This window comes from Podarcis vaucheri, assembly GCF_965113315.1.
Source record: "Podarcis vaucheri genome assembly, chromosome: 9".
In the NCBI taxonomy this organism is placed as follows: domain Eukaryota; kingdom Metazoa; phylum Chordata; class Lepidosauria; order Squamata; family Lacertidae; genus Podarcis; species Podarcis vaucheri.
In genome coordinates, this window is record NC_138767.1 from 79894340 (window position 1) to 79917579 (window position 23240).

General features: G+C 41.4%; 1 protein-coding gene and 1 long non-coding RNA gene across 3 annotated transcripts in view; both read right to left on the minus strand.

Annotated features, from left to right (window-relative positions):
* The window catches only part of STX18 (syntaxin 18), a 53066-nt gene that overhangs the window by 26913 nt on the left and 2913 nt on the right, over positions 1–23240 (minus strand). The window lies entirely within an intron of this gene.
* Positions 13189–18394, minus strand: LOC309541156. Of its 2 annotated transcripts, none has more exons than XR_014223649.1 (3): positions 17542–18394; positions 14047–15178; positions 13189–13853 (listed from the first exon to the last, which is right to left on the minus strand). It is a non-coding gene; the product is annotated as an uncharacterized lncRNA (long non-coding RNA). The 2 variants fall into 2 exon arrangements; XR_014223650.1 differs by having other exon boundaries at positions 14047–15183.

Sequence of the window (23240 nt, forward strand, 5' to 3'; positions counted from 1 at the left end):
TTCGGAAAGCTGTTCCGAAGTGGGGAGGGGGGGTGGAGACACCTGCCCCAGCCGCCCCACTTCGGAAAGCTGTTCCGAAGTGGGGCAGGGGGGCGGAGACACCTGCCCCAGCCGCCCCACTTCGGAAAGCTGTTCCGAAGTGGGGCGGGGGGGAGGAGACACCTGCCCCAGCCGCCCCACTTCGGATAGCTGTTCCGAAGTGGGGAGGGGGGGCGGAGACACCTGCCCCAGCCGCCCCACTTCGGAAAGCTGTTCCGAAGTGGGGAGGGGGGGAGGAGACACCTGCCCCAGCCGCCCCACTTCGGAAAGCTGTTCCGAAGTGGGGAGGGGGGGCGGAGACACCTGCCCCAGCCGCCCCACTTCGGAAAGCTGTTCCGAAGTGGGGAGGGGGGCGGAGACACCTGCCCCAGCCGCCCCACTTCGGAAAGCTGTTCCGAAGTGGGGAGGGGGGGGCGGGGACACCTGCCCCAGCCGCCCCACTTCGGAAAGCTGTTCCGAAGTGGGGCGGGGGGGCGGAGACACCTGCCCCAGCCGCCCCACTTCGGAAAGCTGTTCCGAAGTGGGGCGGGGGGGAGGAGACACCTGCCCCAGCCGCCCCACTTCGGAAAGCTGTTCCGAAGTGGGGCGGGGGGGAGGAGACACCTGCCCCAGCCGCCCCACTTCGGAAAGCTGTTCCGAAGTGTGGAGGGGGGGCGGAGACACCTGCCCCAGCCGCCCCACTTCGGAAAGCTGTTCCGAAGTGGGGAGGGGGGGCGGGGACACCTGCCCCAGCCGCCCCACTTCGGAAAGCTGTTCCGAAGCCGGGCGGGGGGGGCGGGAACACCTTCTGAAGGCGGGCGGGGGGCGAAAGTCTTTGTCCCCCCTGCCTGCCTTCCCAGGGGCTTTTAAATCGCCCCGGACAGCTGAGAAGTCCTCCGCTGTCCGGGGCGATTTTAAAATGCCGCCCGCCAGCATTTTAAGATCGCCCCGGACAGCGGAGTCCTCCGCTGTCCCGGGTTTTTTTAAAATGCTGGGGGTGGGAAGAAAAGCCCTTGTCCCCCCCCCAGCCTTCAAAAGAGGTCGGGGGACAGACTGTCCCCGGACCTGGTCTGAAGGCGGTTTCCCTAGGAACGCATTAATTGATTTTCAATGCATTCCTATGGGAAACCGTGCATCGCAAGACGAAAAAACCGCAAGACGAAGAGACTTGCGGAACGAATTAATTTCGTCTTGCGAGGCACCACTGTATTGTGTATGACCACAGAGCATATGGGTTGGGGAAATTGTTGCATAATTTGGATTTTAAATGTTCAATGTTTTCAAATTGCAGATAGAAAATGTTAACTGCATGAAAAATGAGGGGTCACATCTAGGGTGTCAGAAAGCAGCTTCTAAATCTTAGAATAAAGCCAGTTTATTTTTGTGTAAAGTGGTGTCATTACATAAAAGAGGTGTATTACATTAAAGAGGTCATTATGCCTTTAAAATTACTGGTGTTACTTATTACAATTCAGGCTTTGTTAAAACTCAAGGTGGTGTAGCCATTTTCTTCTAATCTCATGCAAATGATAAAATGATGCGGTGATTGTAGGTTACTTGTTGAGTAGTAGATTAACAAATCTGTATTTAAAAACCGAAATAGTCAAAACCTAAATGTGAGACGTTAAAAATACTAAGGAATCAAAATCGAGAAGCTGGAAGATTCATTTGTTTTTGTAAATTCTTATTTTTGTTAGAGATGTTCTATCTATATTATATATTCTATCATTATGTGTAGTTCAGAAATACAGATCCAAAAGTAAAGTTCGATTAATATTTTTCAAACTTGAGCAATCCTTTCACAAAAAGAGCACTGCAGAATAAGCACAAGTCCACCAACTGCATTACGTAAGAGCCTAAACAACTGAATTATGAAAAATATATTTTTGACAAGTCACGGACCCAATATTATAGGCTTTTTAGTCTAATTCCATGCATGTTTACTTGAAACTACAGAGTCCCACTGAGATCACCTAGATTTACTCTGCAAAAGTATACAAAGTATTGCACATTTTGAAGGTAAAGCTCATGTCTTTATAATAAAAAGAATAATTTAAATATTCATCTATTCCTGGTACGGTCTAGGTATGTTTATCTGATTTTTAATAGGATAAAGGTCTCCGCAACAGTAACAATTTTTACATTGAAGATATTTGAGAATTACAGGTCAAAGCTTTGATGCACAATTAGCATCTAATTTCCAAATTCATGACCCTAATTTCTAAGTTTAAAACTCAGGGTCTGATGGTTAAGTGAAATAGAATAAAACGCAAAGTTTAAACTTTCAGGAACAGCAACTGTGAAAAGTTGGCACAGCTGGTTCAAATGCTTATTCTAAAGCTGCAAAAGTGCTGCATTTGTATAAGCAGAAATTAGATTTATGTCACCCGCCTGTTTAAGCAACTGATGATTTCCAGTGCTATCCTATTCAGGTTTGCGGGGAGAAAGTATAGTAGGTCATAATCACAACTGACCAGTTTTTCAGATGATTTGCCTCTTGAGGGTATACATTTGGTTTAAGTTGCAACTGCAATGTTAAAGTTCTTAAGCTAGGTCACTCAGATCAATTGCTGCAGTAATGTGAAACTCCAAAAAGCAAGCGATATCTAAACAGAAGATAGGGGTGGGCATGCATTTAAGTGGGGGGAGCAAAAAGCCAAGAGACAGTCAGCCTGGCTGCCTCTAATCTCATGAAAATGGTTACCTTGCTCAGTTCCTGGTTTACATCAACAAATGGGGAACAAAAACTAGTCTGGAAGTACAAGGCAATTTGGGACCTATAATTACTTTTATTAACAGGCATAGCGTGCACATTTTATTCCATTACTTTTGTTCTACTAAAAGTTATTTGAATAGCAACATTTAAATGACAACAGCTCTTTAAAAATGCACCCAAAATTAAAAGGGCAGGAAAGCACGACAGCAAATCCTAAATAGAAGGGTCTGAAGATGCACCAAAATTCAGACTTGAGGGTTCCACATTCCTTCCTTACTCATATCTAGTTATTCAAAGTAATGAAAGAATAAACCCAAAAATGACTGCTTGCATATTTTTTTTATCTGCAAATGTTGAAAGAGATGTAATGTGCAGATGCTAAAAATGTTGTTTAAAAAAACTGAGGCAAAATTTTAAAGTACATCTGCCGGTAACAAAACTAAACAAAAAAGTTCATGTGATTTACCCACTGCAGAGGCAGAGCAGTACCTGAAAAATCAACGGATTGCATAATAAAAAACAACAATTAGAATAAAATGTGCAATCTTTTTGTTGACTGCATTAAGAACAAACAAACAATACAGGAGCATTTACGTCACTCTGCAGTGATAACCTGTTTCAAAAATGGAAGTGCATAAGGCATAAGGCATTAAAGAGTTTACTTTATGGTATTTCGATTACTTCACTGGGCAGATTGTAATGAGAAAGTACAGCATTATAAAAGGAGACATTTCCCATTCCTTCACGAATTGTTGTTTAAAAACTGAATTGCTCATCCTTGTGTACAACTACTCTCTGGCTCCAGAAAATGCCCCCAAACCCCACCTCAAGTGGCACTACTGAAGTGAATTGCTACAACCCTGGAAAGGGAAGAGTTTACACTTTCTTCACATGCATGTCTGCACAATTGAACATAGGGCGGCCACATACCCTACTTAAGACAGAACAGTCCTCTACTTGAAGGCGTGTCAGAGGACAAGACTCCAGGAATCCTTTATTTTTTGAAAGGCTGCCCAGCCAAAGTCGGATTTGAAGATAAAGACGAGCAGGGGCCCATCAGCAGACATAGAGGAGGCACACAACAGGTTACCTGGCCCCAAATGTATCCTTTACCCTTATAATTATAGCAATTCTTTATAAATTTAAATCTACATGTATAAAGTAGCACATGCAAATTTTACGCAAATATGTGCTCTTTTGTGTTCTTTTTAAATAATGCATTTCTTCCTGCACAACTGCCCTGACTTATCTTAGTCTACTTGCACATCATATCTCTTCATAAACAAAATCAAATTTACAAAACAAAAGCATTTGGGAGGAGCTCTTTTAGTATACAGAAATTTAGAAATACGTGAGATTCCTATTCTAAAGGATCAAAATATTATTGAATCAGGACAACCCTTCAAACAAGAGCGACTATGCAATCCTAACTGTGAGGAATAAATCATAAACCTTCTGTTCACTATTTTGAGTTTACAGCTTTTGAAAAACATTTTCTGAAATTGGTTTATTTCATCTTTGAGTACAGCTTCCTTTAACAAACAAACAAAAGGACTCATAGCAGGAAGTATTTAAATAATGCTCCTTCCAGGAATATGAAAGCTGCTTTTCTGTATTGCTGCAACATTATTAAAAGGAAAGTAGAATATTTTGAGTAACTCAAATATTTTTGAAAGTGAGCATCCTAATGCAGTTGCATCTCTTAAATTTAGTATTACTTAAAATTAAGAAAACAAATGGTCTCACAGACACCCACACGTACCACTCCCAAATGCGAGAACAACCTTGGCTGTATGTTAAAGAGTTATTGTATAATATTGAGCACAAAGTTGCTCAAGGGGGTCTTTGGGACCTATGGGGAGCAGCAGATGACGGAAGGAGGCACCAGTGACTTTTGCTTGTGCCACAAGATCACCAAATGAAACTTTATAATTAAGACTTTGAAGTTCTACAGATCGACTGAGCTTGGATTCTAAATAAAACACATTGAAATAAGAACCTGCAAAAAGTGCTTCGTTGATTGTTCCGAGTCCTTATCCAAAAAAGACAGACCAGTAATTTTCTTGCCTTTGTAAGTTCATACATGTGAATACTTATAATTCTATGAATTTCAACACACTGAAATGTTATATATTAAAAGGGAAGGTTAATTACTGCAAAAAGGAACACAACAGCGTGTTTTAAGAACTAGCAGAAAGTTTCAAACAACTGAATACAGTTTTAGTATCACTTACAAGAATAAGGCTGCAATCTCAACTCCACTTACCGAGCGGTAAGCCCCACTGAACTCAACAGGACTTACTTCTGAGTAGGCGACATGGTTAAGATTGTGTTGTAAGTCTACAATAATTTATGCACCCACATGCTTGAGAGTAAGTCTTACTTTTGATTAAACATGCATAAGATTGCACGGTCAGTGAGTTCATTATTCACACAACTGTTATGTATGCATAAACACTGAAAGGACTTTTTGTCACTGCACTGAAAAATAAGGACCCGACAAGAATTCAGTCTTATCTGTTGAACTAACAAATTGAAGCTGCCTCATTCAAGTCTGCAAAACACACAAATCTTCTGATGTTCATATTTTTTGTTTCATCATGGGATCCAACATCTGACTTTAATAGGATTTTCCAATATTTTCTTCTTGTCTTATTGCCTAACTCCAATCAGAGCTTCAATATTTATATTTTCACACAACTATCTAAAACCTCTTTAAGTGCAACACAAAAGCCACAAGTTTTGAGGAACGTTTCAGCTGGGAAACAAAAGCAAATTGGTCAAAATATGTTTGCCGAAATTGGCCTTTATTACTGTGAATTAAACACACTCCACTTACAACAATTCTCAGCATTAAACTTTATTTGCACTTTTACACAGGATGTTTTTTCTTCAACTGTTCCATTTTGTTCTGAATAAATTATAAATTTATTTCTTCTTTTCTTTATATCAAGTAAACAAAAAGAGAGCAACTAATAGACCTCCCTCAACTCAAGAGTTCCCATCTTTTTACAATTAACTACTGCAGACATGGAAGCATCATTAAGACGGGGCCAACTGTAATAAGGTAGGGACATTATACTGAATATTAGTCAGTTCATCTTCAAACATTTCCCATTAATCTACTCTTTACAAAAATCAGGTTTTATAAAAACTATGTTATGCTCTGATTTAAGGAATCCTTATTCAAAGGATTGGGCGGCTTACAGTACATATAAAAACATAGTAAAACATCAAACGTTAAAAACTTCCTGATACAGGGCTGCCTTCAGGTGTCTTCTAAAAGTTGTGTAGGATTGGGTGTACAGGTTGGAGCCCAATCCTACTCATTATTATTCATTAATTTAAAAATCTGTAACTGATGTACATAATGGAGGCCCAATTCTGAAATGCACACTGAATTGTATCTATGTAGCACAGTATATAATTTCAGATTCAAAATTTATTCAAAGTATCAAAACTGAGGTGCATATATTTTCCGATTGAAGTCACTGTAAACCGTACATAACAAGCTATAGGGAAACGAGCATCTGTGTAATATATACAATCTCTCTCTCTCTCTCTCTCTCACACACACACACACTGTGCAGAGACAAGCAGGACCTGCAACAAAAGACTGTTGTGTGGCATGCTTCTGATCAGGGTTCCAACCAGCTAGCAATGCCCTCCTACAGGATACAGTGGTGCCCCGCAAGACGACTGCCTCGCAAGACGGAAAACTCACTAGACGAAAGAGTTTTCCATTTTGGAGGTGCTTCGCAAAACGAATTTTCTATGGGCTTGCTTCACAAGACGACAATGTCTTGCGAGTTCCTGCTGGGTTTTTCCCCTCCCCCCCCTTTTCTAAGCCGCTAAGCCGCTTATCAGCTGATCCGATCAGCAGATAAGACACTAAAAGCCGCTAAAAGCCTCTAATAGCACTAATAGCGCTAATCCTCTAATCTGTCAATGGGCTTGCTTCGCAAGATGAAAAAACCGCTAGACGAAGAGAATCACGGAACAGATTCTTTTCGTCTTGCGAGGCACCACTGTACTCCCTTCCACTTCCTCTCTTCTAGGTTTTCTGTTGTCTTTGCCAACAGTCAGTCAGCATTCCACCCACCTAGCCCCAAAAGGGTTTTTCAGTTTATTTAGTTAGTTAGCATTCTTTGGGACTCCTTCAAGCCTACTGATGCCTCTCTTATGTGTGTGAATTGTGCTGCTTTGGCTACAAAAGATTCCATATTCTGAGAATGAGTTGGCTGTAACCAGTAGCCCCATACAGAGATTCTCATTCACATATCATTGCTTTTAAAAGTGTTTTAATTCCTTATTTGCAATTTCCATTACCAATATTTCCTTCTGTATATCCTCTACTTACAAGTTATACTGATGTTATTCAGAATCTCAAAAACATGTTTCCTGACTATTATTTTATAAATAAGCCATGCTTCAGAAAATCTTTCTCTGTGTGGAATGAGGGAACAAAAAGTGACATGATCTCTATATGGAAAATACATGAGTGTACACGGACACACACACAATAGAATAAACATGCTTTCCACCATGCTTTACACGAACAGTAATCTAATCTGGCTCATACATAACTTTCTGGGAAATTTACATTTTAACATTAGCAATTGTATTTAGGGGAGCAAAATTTTAGGTTGAACCTAACGTTAAACAAACAAAGTTTCACTTACACAACAATACTTCCTCTTTTCTCCCCCAAAGTGCTCAGGAGGGTCTCCCAACCCATTGGAGATGATTTTCAGTGCAAGAGGGTGCACAGGAGAGACAAAAGGAGACGAGTAGGAAGTTCTGTTGCACATGCAGAACATAGGATACGATTGTATGGGGGGGGAATCTCTTCTGTTCAATAAAAAGCACGGTAGACAGATTTTCTCGTGGAAGAAATATTGTTTATCATCATTAATTATGTGTTTATTACTCAGCATTAAATATGCCTATCTGCTAGAGCTGAAGTATAGAAATGAATACTTAGAAGTCCTAGTGCACAGCAGGGACGAGGAACCATTTTTAGTTCAAGGCTCACCTCTGCTTCTGGGCAATTTTATGGGGCTCACAACCAATTATTGGTAGGCAGGGCCGGAGGCAAAAGGGAACAGGACAAGGCATGTAAATTTTACCTTTGCATGTTAGAAGAGTTTCTACACACACTTGCACTTCTCTCTCTATTCTATACCCAGACAAGAAGGAGAAATTAACAGAGTTTGGGGTCACATGAGCAGAGCTGATGCAGGATGTGGCCTGGGATAGTTTCAAAGGCCAGATAAAGAGCCAGACCTCAGGCTCCCCACTGTATACCTGGTGTACACTAAGGGGCACTCATTTTTCCCTTTGCCTGAAACCATGAACCCTATTTAGCAGTGGTTTTTTCTGGGGGGACACAGGGGCACACATACCCCTAAACATTTTGTGAATCTAAGTTTGGCCTCATTGAGGGGCAGTATTTCAATATGAGTAGGAAAATGAGAGTACCCCTCAACATGTTTTTAGGGGGGAAAGCACTGCTATTTAGTATTTTAATGTCTACTTTCTGTAATTCTACTTCAGCATATATCTTTTTATTTTTTTTTATGAAGGCTCTGGAATTGCACCCCACCTATGTCTATGCATTTAATGGGGGGGGGGATTTAAAGTAAAAACTTATTATAGAAGAAGGCTGCTATAATCTTGTTGTGAACAAACACAATCAGTTTTGAAAAGCATACTACAGATTTATATCCACCCGTAACCATAGAAATTAATCTCGAGCTTAGATAAAGTAGCTGAGAATACCATTTACTTAATGAAAATCAGAGTACTGTTCCTGCAAAAGAACCTCCTTTTATTAAACAGCGTCTTGTTTCTCGTCATAGGATTTCAGTTGATGGGCCACTTCTTACAACTTAATTATACCCACTTAGGCAATATCGCTTTCATTAAAAAAAAAAAGTTTTAAAAAATTGCTGTTTGATTTTATTGAAAAGGGTGCTAAATTGAAAGGCATAGTTCATACATTTGAAATAAATGCCATGTAGCCTACAACATTCCACAATGGTCTCAATGAAAAATTACAGTACTAACTTTTACAAAGTCTGAAAACAATAGGTGGGAGGAAATACAACTGGATTAAGTGAAACTTCTGACCAGGCGGGTGGCGGTCAAGCTCCTTCTGAAAGAGCAGATCTGCAGTCGAGTGTCTTCCTAGATCCACTGCTGTCACATGAGGCATAGGCAGCCTCAGTGGTGCAGAGTGCAGAGCGCCAGCTTTGTCTGGTGGCTCAGCTGTGGCCCTATATGGACAGGAATGACTTGGCTGCAGTAATATATGCTCTGCAATGTGCTGTATATTTGTTTGCCTTTGAAGATGGTTCAGAATATTTAGCTAGTGGCCACCCAATTGTTGGCATATCACACCAATTCTGGCACAACTGCACTGGTTGCCAATTCAGAGTGCTAGTTTTAACATTGATGGCTTGGGACCACAATCTTTTCCGAAGTGCCTCTCCCAGTATGAACCTACCTGGACCCTTCCATCTTCACTTGTGATCTTTATTTGAATGCTCCCTCTGAGGAAGCTTCAAAAGGTATCAACAGGGAAGAAAACTTTTTCAGTTATGGCTACCCACTTATGGAATGCTCTTCCCAATGAGGTCCATCAATAACATCATTTAGGTGTCAAGTTAAAACTTCCTTTTTTTCTCCCAGGCATTTGATGGATTGCAACCAGCTGGTTGGTGGCAATTCCATAAAATGTTCTTCTACTGGGTTTGTTTATAGATTATTAATAAAGGTAAAGGGACCCCTGACCATTAGGTCCAGTCGTGGCCGACTCTGGGGTTGCGGCGTTCATCTCGCTTTATTGGCCGAAGGAGCCGGCGTATAGCTTCCGGGTCATGTGGCCAGCATGACTAAGACGCTTCTGGTGAACCAGAGCAGCACACGGAAACGCCGTTTACCTTCCCACCAGAGCGGTACCTATTTATCTACTTGCACTTTGACGTGCTTTCGAACTGCTAGGTGGGCAGGAGCAGGGACTGAGCAATGGGAGCTCACCCTGTCAAGGGGATTCGAACCGCCGACCTTCTGATCATCAAGTCTTAGGCTCCGTGGTTTAACCCACAGCGTCACCCGTATCCCTCATAGATTATTAGAATGGTTTTATTATGCTATATCTTTTTCTGAATTGATTGGACACTTTTTTTGTAGTAAACAAATAAGTAAAATTAATAATAAAGTCTGACCCACGGAATATTGTGTAAGACTACAGTTGTTGGCATACCCAATTTATCAACTTAGCAAATAATATCCTGGTTCACACATCCTTGTAAACCAAAGCATGATTTAGCATGAATGCACACAGGCCCTGGGAGAGAAAACAATGGCCGCTTGGTCCTCCCTAGTCATTTTGCTCCTGCTCCGCACTGAACCTTATAAGCCATGGTTTGGTTTAGCATGTCGCCCAAATTTGGCTCATTATTTAGCTCTCTCCGCACTAAACATGAGCTGTAACCAAGTTTTGTCCTATAGTTTAAAGTTTATGGTTAGTGTAGAGAGAGACAAACCACAAGCCTGGGTTCAGTTTACCCATTAAGCCAAACCATAGAGGAGCTCCGTGCTCCGCAGCAGAAAACTGACCGAGTAGCAAACTAGAAGCAATTTCCTCTCCAGAAGCCCACATGCTGTCAATAAGGCATAGTTTGGCTTAGCATGATGTGCGACCCATGCTAATATCTCATCGCCAGATGAATTATTTGACATGCAAGGAAGAGAATATGCTATGTTGTTGTATTGATAGCGAGTCATTTCATTTCATTCCAAACAGTGGAATCAGTTCCTGCAGCTGTGTTTACAATCTATTTACAAGGACTGTGTGCTACTGTTCAGACCTTCTACTGATTTAAATGAGAGAAACAGCTGAAAGCAAAGAGACGATTTTAACTTGAGCACATGGTACATGCCCAAACATTTCTGCCTCACTTTGCCATTGAAAGCCCCTAAAACCCAGTTACTTAAAATAAGAAAATAATGGGGCTAGGCAAGAATATGCGCTCCAGCATCATTTTAACATGTTGCCCAGGATCCCACACAAAGCCAGCACACACGGGCAGCCTAGCTGCATGATCCTTAGGGGAGATGGTAAAGGTGCTTTATTGTTTATAGTGGGTTACATTTGAAAATTACTGTTAATAATTCTTTCAAAATACTATTCATTATGCAATGCATATTATAGGCCACAGTATTAAAACAGAACCGGAGTAAACCACAAAGAACTGAGAAACAAAAGCATGGCTGCTCTCAAACAGTTTTTAAAAGGAGATAAACTCCCCAAATCCTTACCCTGCAAATGCCAACTACTTTTCTCACAAACTTTTTTTTTTTTTTAAGACATATTCACACACAAGTACAGCAATACATGTGTACTGGGCTTCCAGAATCTGATAACTTAAGTAGCAAAATGAATCTTTTAAGAGCTACCAAACTGAACAAAATAAAATAAAATTAGATATAAATTCCTGTTTTAGACTGTGGTCAACTGAGGTCTAGACAAAACCCCATGCACATTCACTGCTTAGTCTCCAGTCTGCTCCAAGTTTGAAAAGGTAATTGAACTCAGTCTGTAATTACTGGATTAGACACAGATGGGCTCTATACATTTCAGGGGGAGAAGCACTGTTTGCATTCATTTTATGATTGCCTGTAAGGTCAAACTTTTCAAAATGTACTTTCATCTGTTAAATGGTTTCTTAAATTCCCCTGGGTAGATCTTCAATAACTGATGTTTTAAGCAATTTGAGCCTATCAGATCCTGTCTTTGAATATAATAAGTTGCCCATTTTCTAGTATTATATACGTACATGTAGGTTAATTGCTACATCTTGCATATTTTCAAAATTGCATTAAAAAAACCCTGAACACGTCATTCAACATACATACACACAGAATCGTGTGATGTCTTCTATTTTAGCAGGAGGGTCATATATCTAACAATGAACTACTGCAACCACACACACTCTTAATTGATGTTATAATTAACTGAGCAAACACCCTACAATGCCACTCCCATTTTACTATGCAGATATGGCAAAACAGAAGTACCATCTGCAGCCTGACAAAATACAGAAGCAAAAGAACTGTTTATTCAAAAGAGTACACTTTGCTTTTTCTTATACCATCCAAACAAGTTTCAAATAAAACTGAACCACTATGGTGCAATACTCAGAAAATGGGACGTGGAAAAGAGACTCACAGGTCAAACCCTGCTTGGCCATGTAGTTCACTGGGTGATCTTGGGCCAAACTCCATCTCTCAGATGAGTCCAATTCATAAGGTTGTTGTAAGGATAAAATGGAATAGCAGCCACACCCTACAAGGCATGCTTTGGGTCTTCATTCTACAAAGCTAGTTGGAAAGATAGAACATTTTATCTTTATAGGATGCCTTACTGATGTTTAGAAACAAAAAGGCCTATTTCAAACCTGTGTCTGGTTAGAGTCCTGGTGAAATACTACCCCGCTACAGGAGGAGTTGATTCCTACACACAGACAATGTGTATGTCAGGGGGAAAGGTAGTATTGAAATCTGTCACACTCCGTCACTGAGTTTTCAATAGACAGTGGTTTATTTTAATACAGAGGAGCATTAAATCAAATGACCCTCACCCTGCATTCTCAAGTGGCAAAAAAAAAAAAAAAAAGCAAATCAACATGGGGAGACACAATGCAAACTGGGCTCATAAACAAACAAGCTGAGACTATGCATGTGTTTTCATAGGAAAGAAATCTATTTATATGCCCTATTTCTTCATTCTTCCCCTTGAATTGAAACCACTTGCATACAATTCATAGGGATCAGGTCTTAAAATTCAGAGAAAATTATTTGCATTATACATTATAATGGGAAGAAAACAGGGAAATGAGAAATATTTCATCATGATTTATCCTCAATACAAAAGGGGGAAAGGGGTGTTTTACATTCCAGAATAGTTATACTAAGCCTGATTTCATGAACGGGAGATCACTCCTAAAGACCACTGCAATTTTCAAGGCCAGGGATAATATAATATCAAACAATCTAACTAACCACAGTCAGGCATAATGGCTTCAAACTGTAAAAGTATATTTATCTTATTTCGGAAAATTTATATTCCGCTTGATTGTAAAAAAAAAAAAAATCAAAGAGATTTACAAAAAGCAGAATGAGTTACAACATAACTTATGACTGTTTATGCTCAACTTGTAATCAGAAGATATGTGCCTAAATAAGAAATTGCCAATTTACAATTATATTATGAGGCGGCATGTTTATGTTGGTTAAAGGAATGAATTTTGCTATTTAAAAAACCACCTATTAGATTTGGAAGGTCATGGTATTAATTTTGGCTGGCACCTGTGTTTATGGTATGGAAATGCTAATATATATATAGAAGAACTTCTAGAACCATGTGGTAAGAAGGAATACCTACAGAGTCTGGGAGAAATATAAAAATCTGTTGGAGAGGGGAACATTTTTGTGGTTATCACCAATAGAAGCTATAGCATTGAAGAAGACCAATATGGACAGACAATGGGCAATATATAGAAATTTACTGGACTTATCGGAGAGAGAAATCAAACTGAAGACGTGGGAAAAAATTAAAGAACCTAGGGACAGACAGGTTGCAGTATTACCAACTAAATGAAAAGTTTAAGTTGGATAAAAAATGTGGTTTTATGGAGCAAAGCTCACAATCTGAAAGTGAATTATTAGAATTATTAGTATTATCTAAAATGTATAGATTATTATTAGGCTGGGGAACAAAAGACGAGCTGGTTAAATCATCAATGACACATTGGGCAAGAGATATACGGTATAACATAGAATTCAACTTCTGGGAGAAACTGTGGAAGACTGACTTAAAATTTACTGCATGTTATACATTAAAGGAGAACTACCGTATATGAAAATGATTTATAGATGATACCTAACTCTAAGTAAATTAGCAAAGATGTATAAAACTGAAACAGATAGGTGTTGCAAATGTAAAGAAGCAAAAGGAATATTTCACCATATGTGGTGGTCATGCAGAATGGTTAAGGGCTACAGTGGTACCTCAGGTTATGAACTTAATTCGTTCCGGAAGTCCATTCTTCTTCTTTTTTTAATTATTTTTTTTAATTTTTTATTAGAAATTTGAATTCATCATTAATACATATATACAAACATACATTTCATACAATCCTTAAAAATGTTCAAACATACTTACACTCAATCCCACAAATAGATCCTTTCCCCATCACCATCCACCAACCCTTCACCCCAAAACCATTCTTAAGTCCATTCTTAACCCAAAACCATTCTTAACCTGAGGCGCGCTTTTGCTAGTGGGGCCTCCCGCTGCCGCCATGCCTTCTCCACGTGCTTTTCATTCTCAGCCTGGGGCAAAGTGTGCAACCCGGAGCAACTACTTCCGGGTTAGCGGAGTTTGCAACCCGACGTGTTTGTAACCCGAAGTACCACTATACTTGGAAATAATTTATACTAAATGAAACAACTGTTTAAAACAACACCCACCCCCCTCAAAGAGGCATTCCTTTTAGGAATGGTACAGACAGAGGTACCCAGGGGTCAGAAAAGGTTATTTATGTATGCAATGACAGCAGATCGGATTTTGTTAGCTCAAAAATGGAAGGTGGGAGAGGTCCCAAATTGGCAGCTAAAATGAGGGAATATGCAGAGCTAGCAGGCCTAACCAGCAGGGTAAGAGAACAAAAAGATTGAGTGTATAAAGAGGAATGGAAACTATGTGTGGAGTAAGCAAGTGAAAATGCTAGGGGGATTAATATAAATTCAACAGTATCATTTAAATTAATATTATATAAAAGGGGTAAAGTAGATGGTTGACATGGAATATGCAGTATATTTTGGAAGTATAAAGGAACCATGGAAGGAGAAGAACGAAAGTTGTTGGATTTAACGTTTTGTATTTTACTGTGGAATATGTACATTTGAAAATTTAACAAAAATATAATTTTGAAACAGGAAACAAGAAATTGATGTTGAACACATGAGGTTGTAGTCAACTAAGTCTTACTCGCCACAGACCCAGTGAAATTAAAAAACCTAAGTCATGTCAATTAACTTCAATGGGTCTACTCTCCATAGCCATTGCCACTGCAGTCAATTCATGGAGCATACAAGTGGTTATTTACCAAGCAATAACTTAGAATCATACAATCAAAGAGTTGGAGGGTGCCTCCAAGGGTCATCTAGTCCAACCCCCTGCAACACAGGAATCTCAACTAAAGCATCCATGGCAGATGCCCAACCAACCTCTGCTTAAAAACCTCCAGGGACGGAGAGTCCACAGCCTCCCAAGGGAGACTGTTCCACTGCTGAACAGCTCTTACTGCCAGAAGGTTCTTCCTGGTGCTTAGTCAGAAACTCCTTTCTTGTAACTTGACTCCACTGGTTCGAATCCTACCCTCCAAAGCAGGAGAAAACAAGCTCACTTTATTTTCCATGCGACAACCCTTTAGATACTTGGAAATGTCTATCATATCGCCTCTCAGTCTCTCCTTCTCCAGGCTAAACATACCCAACTCCCTCAACCATTCCTCATCAGGTTTGGTTTCCACAACCTTGACCATCCTTTTTGCCCTCCTTTGCACACATTCCAACTTGTCAGTACCCTTCTTAAATTGTGGTTCCCAAAACTGGGGACAGTATTCCAGATGTGGTCTGACACCAAGAAAGAATACAGTGGTATTATTACTTCTTTTGATCTGGACACTATACAGTGGTGCCTTGGTTTTAGAACAGCTTAGTTTATGAACAACTTGGAAATAGAATGCTGCAAACTCGGAAGTAGGTGTTCCAGTTTGTGAACTTTGCCTTGGAAGCGGAACATGTTCCGCTTCCTGTTGAGTGTGTTCCGTTTGTAAATTGAGTCCCCCACTGCTTATCAAAGGCTTCCTGTTGAGTCTGTCAGCTCAACACCCACTGTCTGAGCACCCACGCAACACAGAGGTAATATTTGGAGCTTTTGTTTTTGCTAAAAAAAAATGCGCTTTTGTTTGTGTGGCTTTTTTGGATTTTTTTACTGTGACTTGTCCTTCGTTTTATGGTACTGACTTGTGACTGTGTGGAACCCAGTTCAGCTAGTGATTGATTGTGTGACTGCAGAAATGGATAAAAGCTCCCTTATCCAAACAATTATCAGTGCACATAAGGGGGAAAAATAATTTTAATTTTTATCATCTACAATACTGTCTTATTTATTTTATAGTACAGTACATTGATTATTGCTTTCATTTTATGGATCAATGGTCTTGTTAGATAGTAAAATTCATGTTAAATTGCTGTTTTAGGGGTTGTTTTTAAAAGTCTGGAACAGATTCATCCATTCTGCATTACTTTCTATGGGAAAGCGCACCTTGGTTTTGGAACGCTTTGGTTTTGGAACATACTTCCCAGATTGATAAAGTTTGGAAACCAAGGTACCACTGTACTTCTGTTGATGCAGCCTAGAAGAGCATTCACTTTTTGTTGACTTATGTTAAGCTTGTGGTCCACTAAGACCACTACACCTTTTCCACATGTATTACTAGTAAGCCTGGTTCTTCCATCTTATATTTGTGCACCTGATACTTCCTGCCTAATTGCAGAACCATACATTTGTCCCTAATGAAATTCATTTTATTAGTTTTGTTCCAGTTCTCCAGCCTGTTAAGGTCATCTTGAATCCTCCCAATTTGGTGTCATCTGCAAATTGGATGGACAGCCCCTCAATTTCTTCATCCAAGTCATTTAGAAAGGACTGAACAACAAAGTGCCCAGGAAGGTCTCCATGTAGCCCTGATATCTGGCAATGTCTAGCCAGCTGTTGAAAATAACTTTATCTATATCTGCTAAAAAAAAAAAAAACAGCTTGGTAGATAGTTGTCTACAACTATCCTTAGATGCCAGGGTCAGGTGCCAAAGAACATGCTGAGCTCATGGAGGCTTCAGACTTGTGTTTTACATGGCAGACTTTTTTTAAGACAGAAGATTTAAAGCAGTTTATTTTATTTATTTATAAGAAGATTTATAAAATGTCACAGTGGTATATGATAAAATAATCAAAACATCATAAAAATGAAGTTGTGGTATAACATGCGGGTGTCAACTATTGGAAGAAAAAGAAGTTAAGAGTGCCATTGGCAATCTCCTTCTCTAAGTAGCTCTTGGGACTTCATGGTATAACATAATATTTAAAATAAAGCCACGGATAAAAAGCAAAAACATACCGAGTTAAACATTAGTTGTTCCAAAAAGAAGTTCTTTAATTGATCACATTATTTCCTAGTGTTTTTCTCACAATTAAAAAAGAAGCAGCACTATACTGAACTACAATTCAATGTAGAAAAGTTTAATGATTTTCTGTTATCTATTATAAACTACTTCTAATCAGCATGGATCTAAGTGGATCGAATTCTGCTCCCACATACATATCAATTACATAAATAACGAATTTAACATGCAAAGCAAAAGTGAAAACTTTCTAAACAAGAATTTTAAATAATGGGCACAATCTCATGTGTTCTGATCTAAAATGAATTATACAAAGACCTTCTTAAAATCTCAGCATCCAAAGGAACTGAACCAGGCAAAAGAGAATCTAAAGTAAAAGGGAATTAAACATTAATAAAAAATCATGTAGCTGTCTTTTTTTTTAATCTTGGCAACAAGGCTTTGAAAGAAGAATATCCCAAGAACACGCACATCTGTTTAATATTACAAGCCAACTGTCAACATCCTAACTGAAGTTTTAATTTAATATTTTTCCTTTCTTGATGTTTTACCTTTAATCAATGCCTTGTGAGAGTATCAGCTTTCTATACGAAACTGTTAAATATAAAGAAATGTTATTGCAGCATGTTTATAAAATCATAGTTTGAGAACTTTGTATTTTTCTAAAGCCTGACCACAACTTAATTATCCGCAGGACATTCCAAGCTTGCAAATGTAAGCTCCAGTTCCCAAGCAATTTGGAATATCTACTGTACAGGACATTGGGCTTTCCAAACACCACAGCATGGTTCGGTTTCCAAAAGTCAGCATTAAGGCTTTTAGGCATGGCTTTTATTTTAATTAAATATTCGTTTCGGTGCTAATCATTAAATTGTTTTCATGCTTCTCTTTCATGTTACTTTGCTGTCCTCAGTTGTTTGTTATTACCGCAAAAGTGAAGGAGCCATTATGAAAAGGGGAAGCACAGTCCCATGTCCAGCGCAAAAGAGAACATGCCTGTGTTGGCTGAAATCCCCATCAAGATGCACCCAATTCAAGAACAAGAACTGTAATGAAATTTCCAGGGGGAACTATTGACTATCAGGGAAAGGCTTTGTCTCCACAATCCCCTCAATAAAATTAACTTCAAAACAACAGCATGGACATTTCAAGAACCCCTAAAAGCCACCCAGTCACATTTGAAATAATTGTTCAATTTAGCTCCAGAAACAGAATTAACACAGTGGGGACCAGTTTCTCTACATTAATTAAAGGAGCACACCAATTATTCTAAGACACTTATTTATCAGATGTTTATACTTTTAAGGTCCCAATGAATAATAATAATAATAATAATAATAATAATAATAGTAATTTATTTCTACCCCACCCATCTGGCTGGGTTTCCCCAGCCACTCTGGGCAGCTTTCAACAGAACATTAAAAACAAAATAAAACTCCATTAAAAACAAAATAAACATTAAAAACAAAATAAAACGTCCCTAAACAGGGCTGCCTTCAGATGTCTTCTAAAAGAAAAAAATTATTTAGGAAATGAAAACTGTCTGAATTAATGTGTTCCCATGAAGACTACTTAAATTATTTTGAAGTCTGACTAGGACACATATTAAAAAATAGAAATGAAATCCAGGATACCAAAACTGCTAAAGAACAAACACAGAAGGCAAATCTACTTCACATTCAACAAGTTTTCATTCTGTCACTATTCTGCCTCTTACTCAGACCAATATAAACAGAAAAGGGAGCGGGGAGTTATCCAATCATGGAAAGAAGATGTCTGGGAGCTGTGACAACTGAATGGGATTAAAAGTAGTTTACATTTGTAGTGTATGCACATTGTTTGTACAATTATTCACATTAAGTGTAATAAAACAAACAAATATATTTTGTCTACATGGCACATATTTTAGAAAAGAGGCATATAAAAATTCTTAGCCTTTTGGTATCGGTGTTCAGCAACATACTATTTAACCTGCGAGAGATAAACTGGTAACTGTCACCTCAGAGAGGCAGCTCATAGTTACAGCAACCCTGCTTATCCTCCAAACCTCACTTTTCATATACCCATACTAGTTGTTTTATATATATATATATATATATTACTAGACTAAACTCAGCATTTCGAACTGCTTGACCTGTACACACATCCTACTTGGCTGACTTCAGAGGCACTACTCAAAGGACTATTAACTGGTCTGGAACCTTATCTACTATTAAATAAGGCATGCTCTTTAGTTTTAAATTAGTTTCTGACATAAACATAACTTTTCATATTGTTTATTTGTTATTTTTCTGCAAAAATAAAACTTGTGCTACATGATATGGGAATTAGTTCAATATTTAAAATAGATATGTGTAAACATAATACTGTATAAACTACAGTATCAATGAGTTTGTATTTAAATTGTTACATGAGGAAGAACTAGCTGTCCTATAACCTCAGCTATGAGCCTGATTTAAAAGAACTAGCTTCTCATTAAAAGAAAGTGTTCTCTAAACTGCAGAGCTGATTAACACTTAACCTACGCTGCAGACGTGCATGTTCTCTTTCCCCTGCTCTTAATTATAACGGTCACCAATTAAAATAAACTTTGTAAATGCAAAGCATGCTGCAATAGACAGTATTTCTGGTTTACCCCATCATTGTTTTAACCACTTGCCTGGTCGCCACAGGCAACTAAGAACCACATCCAGGCAAGTGAGGAAGTTGCCAGAAGAGGTTTGGAGTGCTCGACTCGCCACCCCCACCCCCCAGCAACCAACTGTGTTTCTATGCTGGCCACGGAGGGGGGCATTTTGCCTTCTCGCTGTCCACACAGAAACCAAGCAAGCTGGCAGCAAAGGGACAAATCATTCTGTCCCTTCACTTCCATCCCACTGCATTTCTGTGCTGGATGTAGAGGAGGCAAAGCTCACTCCTACATGTACAGCATAGAACCCAACACAACAGGCAGTGGTGGAAAAGTGCGCCCCTTCCTGTGTTCCTACGCAAGACAAGCATCAGGCACAGAAACATGACATAGAGGCGGCAAAGTCTCTTCCCATGCCCTCAACTTTGTTTTACAGTTACAAGTTTTACTGTGTGGTAATAGAAGCAGTGGCACAAATATAACAAACAAAAGAAAAGGAATAAAAATGTGAGTGAATCCTCTGTCTACATAATCAAGTTGAGTTTATAGCTGCAGTAAACACTTCACTTTATTTTATTGCAACACCAACTCTGGCAGCAAATGACCACTTTAATCAGAACTACCTAATGTCCAGTAGTTTAGTGCTTGGGTATCACTTCATAAGGCTGTACATTTCAACTATTTTACAAGATCACCATACAGCTCAGAACAGATGAATCAGTTCCAGTACTTCCTAGTGCATCTAGCCTAGTACCAGCGGCGTAGCGTGGGTTGTCAGCACCCGGGGCAAGGCAAGTAATTTGCGCCCCCTAACCCGTGGATTTGCGCCCCCTAACCCTACAAATCTATGCCTATGAATGATGGTCCCTCTCTCTCTCTCTTTGTCATATTCCAATTGATTCCCATTTCCGCCGATCGATCCCCGAAGCTCTCACCCAGCGAAATTCGTGCGTAATTACGCTTCGCCATCCCTAATCCTGCCGCTTCCACCGGGAAATCATGACGGTGCGTTTCTCCTCTCCAAACTTTCCCCTGCCCTTTGCCGGCCGGTGCAGCCCTTTTGGCTACGAGCTCCCCTCCTTCTCTGCCCGCTTCCGACCCCACCTCCCCGTCCAGCCTCCCTACCTCCTGAAAAAAGGCGCCGGCGCCGAGCAGGACACCCCCGCGGCCATCAGAGAGAGGCAGGGCCGAGGGAGGCAAGCCAATGGGCGAGGCGGGGGTAGGTGGCCACAGGGGCGGGCGCTGCCGCAGTCCTCGGGTGGGCAAGGTAGGAGCAGGCAGAGGCTGGCCGGCCGCTCTGACAATAGGGGCGGGCCGAGGGCACGACGGGGCTGGGCCCTCTGGACTCGCGCCCCCCCAGATGTTGCGCCCGGTGCGGCCGGCACCCCTGGCACCCCCCCATGCTACGCCACTGCCTAGTACTTTCTACTAGAGCTAGCTGCAACTCTACAAGGTTTCAGGTCTTCCAGAGCCCAACCCCTACAGGAGGTTCATCCAACCGGAGATGCCAAGGATTAAACATGGGGCTCTCTGCATACAAACATATAGTTTGCCAGGATATCGCTCCTCAGAAAAGAGGTAAGCAAGTTACTTGCAATCTCCTCTCCCCTGCAAAAAAGCATTCTAGATACTAGGCTAACAAGGTGCCCTTATTTTCAGAGATAATTTCTCTGGTTTACATACATCAACAGCCTTCCAAGGGTTTATATATAGATGTGATGTGAAGTTTGTGTGAAGAATAAAATGTAAGCTCAGGTACATGTACACATTCCAAGGAGGCTTTGTAGCAACAGATACAGTGGTGCCCCGCAAGACGAATGCCTCGCAAGACGAAAAACTCGCTAGACGAAAGGGTTTTGCGGTTTTTGAGCTGCTTCGCAAGACGAATTTCCCTATGGGCTTGCTTCGCAAGACGAAAACGTCTTGCAAGTTTGTTTCCTTTTTCTTAACACCGTTAGTACAGTTGCGACTTGACTTCGAGGAGCAACTCATAGAACGCGGTGTCGTAGCCTTTTTTGAGGTTTTTGGTGATTTTTGAAGCTTTTCCAAAACTTTTCCAACACCGTGCTTCGCAAGACGAAAAAACCGCAAGACAAAAAACTCGCGGAACGAATTAATTTCGTCTTGTGAGGCACCACTGTATTAGTGGTTAGCATTAACTATTAGAAGAAAAGGAAGTGCAAATATTGACACTAAAATGGATCACTTAACAGTTAAGCAGAACTGGAGTGCTGGTGAGGACTGTGGAAGAAAAGGTTTTTATGAACTGAACTAATTAGGACTACACTTTCCCATTAGTCAATGTTAATAGCTGCCCACGGTTGCTACTACGACAACCCCCCAGCTCTAATGGTTCACAGCTAAAGGCAAAATAAAACAAGATGTCATTAGAAATTCATATACAGTACAGTGGTACCCCGCAAGACGAATGCCTCGCAAGACGGAAAACCCGCAAGACGAAAGGGTTTTCTGTTTTGGAGGCGCTTCGCAAGACGAATTTCCCTATGGGCTTGCATCGCAAGACGAAAGCCCATAGGGAAATGCTGGCGGTCGAGAGCAAAGACTTTCGCCCACAGCCGGCCTTCAGAAGAGGACCTCTTCTGAAGGCCGGCGGGGGGCAAAAGTCTTTGCTCCCCCCCGCCTGCCTCCCCCCCGCCTGCCCCGGGCGATCTTAAAATGCTGGCGGGCGGGAGCGAAGCGTTCGCTGCCGACCCCCAGCATTTTAAAATCTCCCCGTGTCCTGGGAAGATTTTAAAATGCTGGGGGTCGGGAGCGAAGCGCTGCAGACCCCCAGCATTTTAAAATCTCCCCGTGTCCTGGGAAGATTTTAAAATGCTGGGGGTCGGGAGCGAAGCGCTGCAGAACCCCAGCATTTTAAAATCTCCCCGTGTCCTGGGAAGATTTTAAAATGCTGGGGGTCGGCAGCGCTTCGCTCCCCACCCCCAGCATTTTAAAACGCTGTTCCGAAGTGGGGCGGGGAGGGCGGGAACACCTGGCCCCGCCGTCCCACTTCGGAAAGCTCTTCCGAAGTGGGGAGGGGGGGCGGGGACACCTGGCCCCGCCGCCCCACTTCGGAAAGCTGTTCCGAAGTGGGGCGGGGGGCGGGGACACCTGGCCCCGCCGCCCCACTTCGGAAAGTTCTTCCGAAGTGGGGAGGGGGGTCGGGAACACCTGGCCCCGCCGCCCCACTTCGGAAAGTTCTTCCGAAGTGGGGAGGGGGGTCGGGAACACCTGGCCCCGCCGCCCCACTTCGGAAAGCTCTTCCGAAGTGGGGAGGGGGGTCGGGAACACCTGGCCCCGCCGCCCCACTTCGGAAAGCTGTTCCGAAGTGGGGGGGGCGGGGACACCTGGCCCCGCCGCCCCACTTCGGAAAGCTCTTCCGAAGTGGGGAGGGGGGTCGGGAACACCTGGCCCCGCCGCCCCACTTCGGAAAGCTCTTCCGAAGTGGGGAGGGGGGTCGGGAACACCTGGCCCCGCCGCCCCACTTCGGAAAGCTGTTCCGAAGTGGGGCGGGGGGTGGGGACACCTGGCCCCGCCGCCCCACTTCGGAAAGTTCTTCCGAAGTGGGGAGGGGGGTCGGGAACACCTGGCCCCGCCGCCCCACTTCGGAAAGCTCTTCCG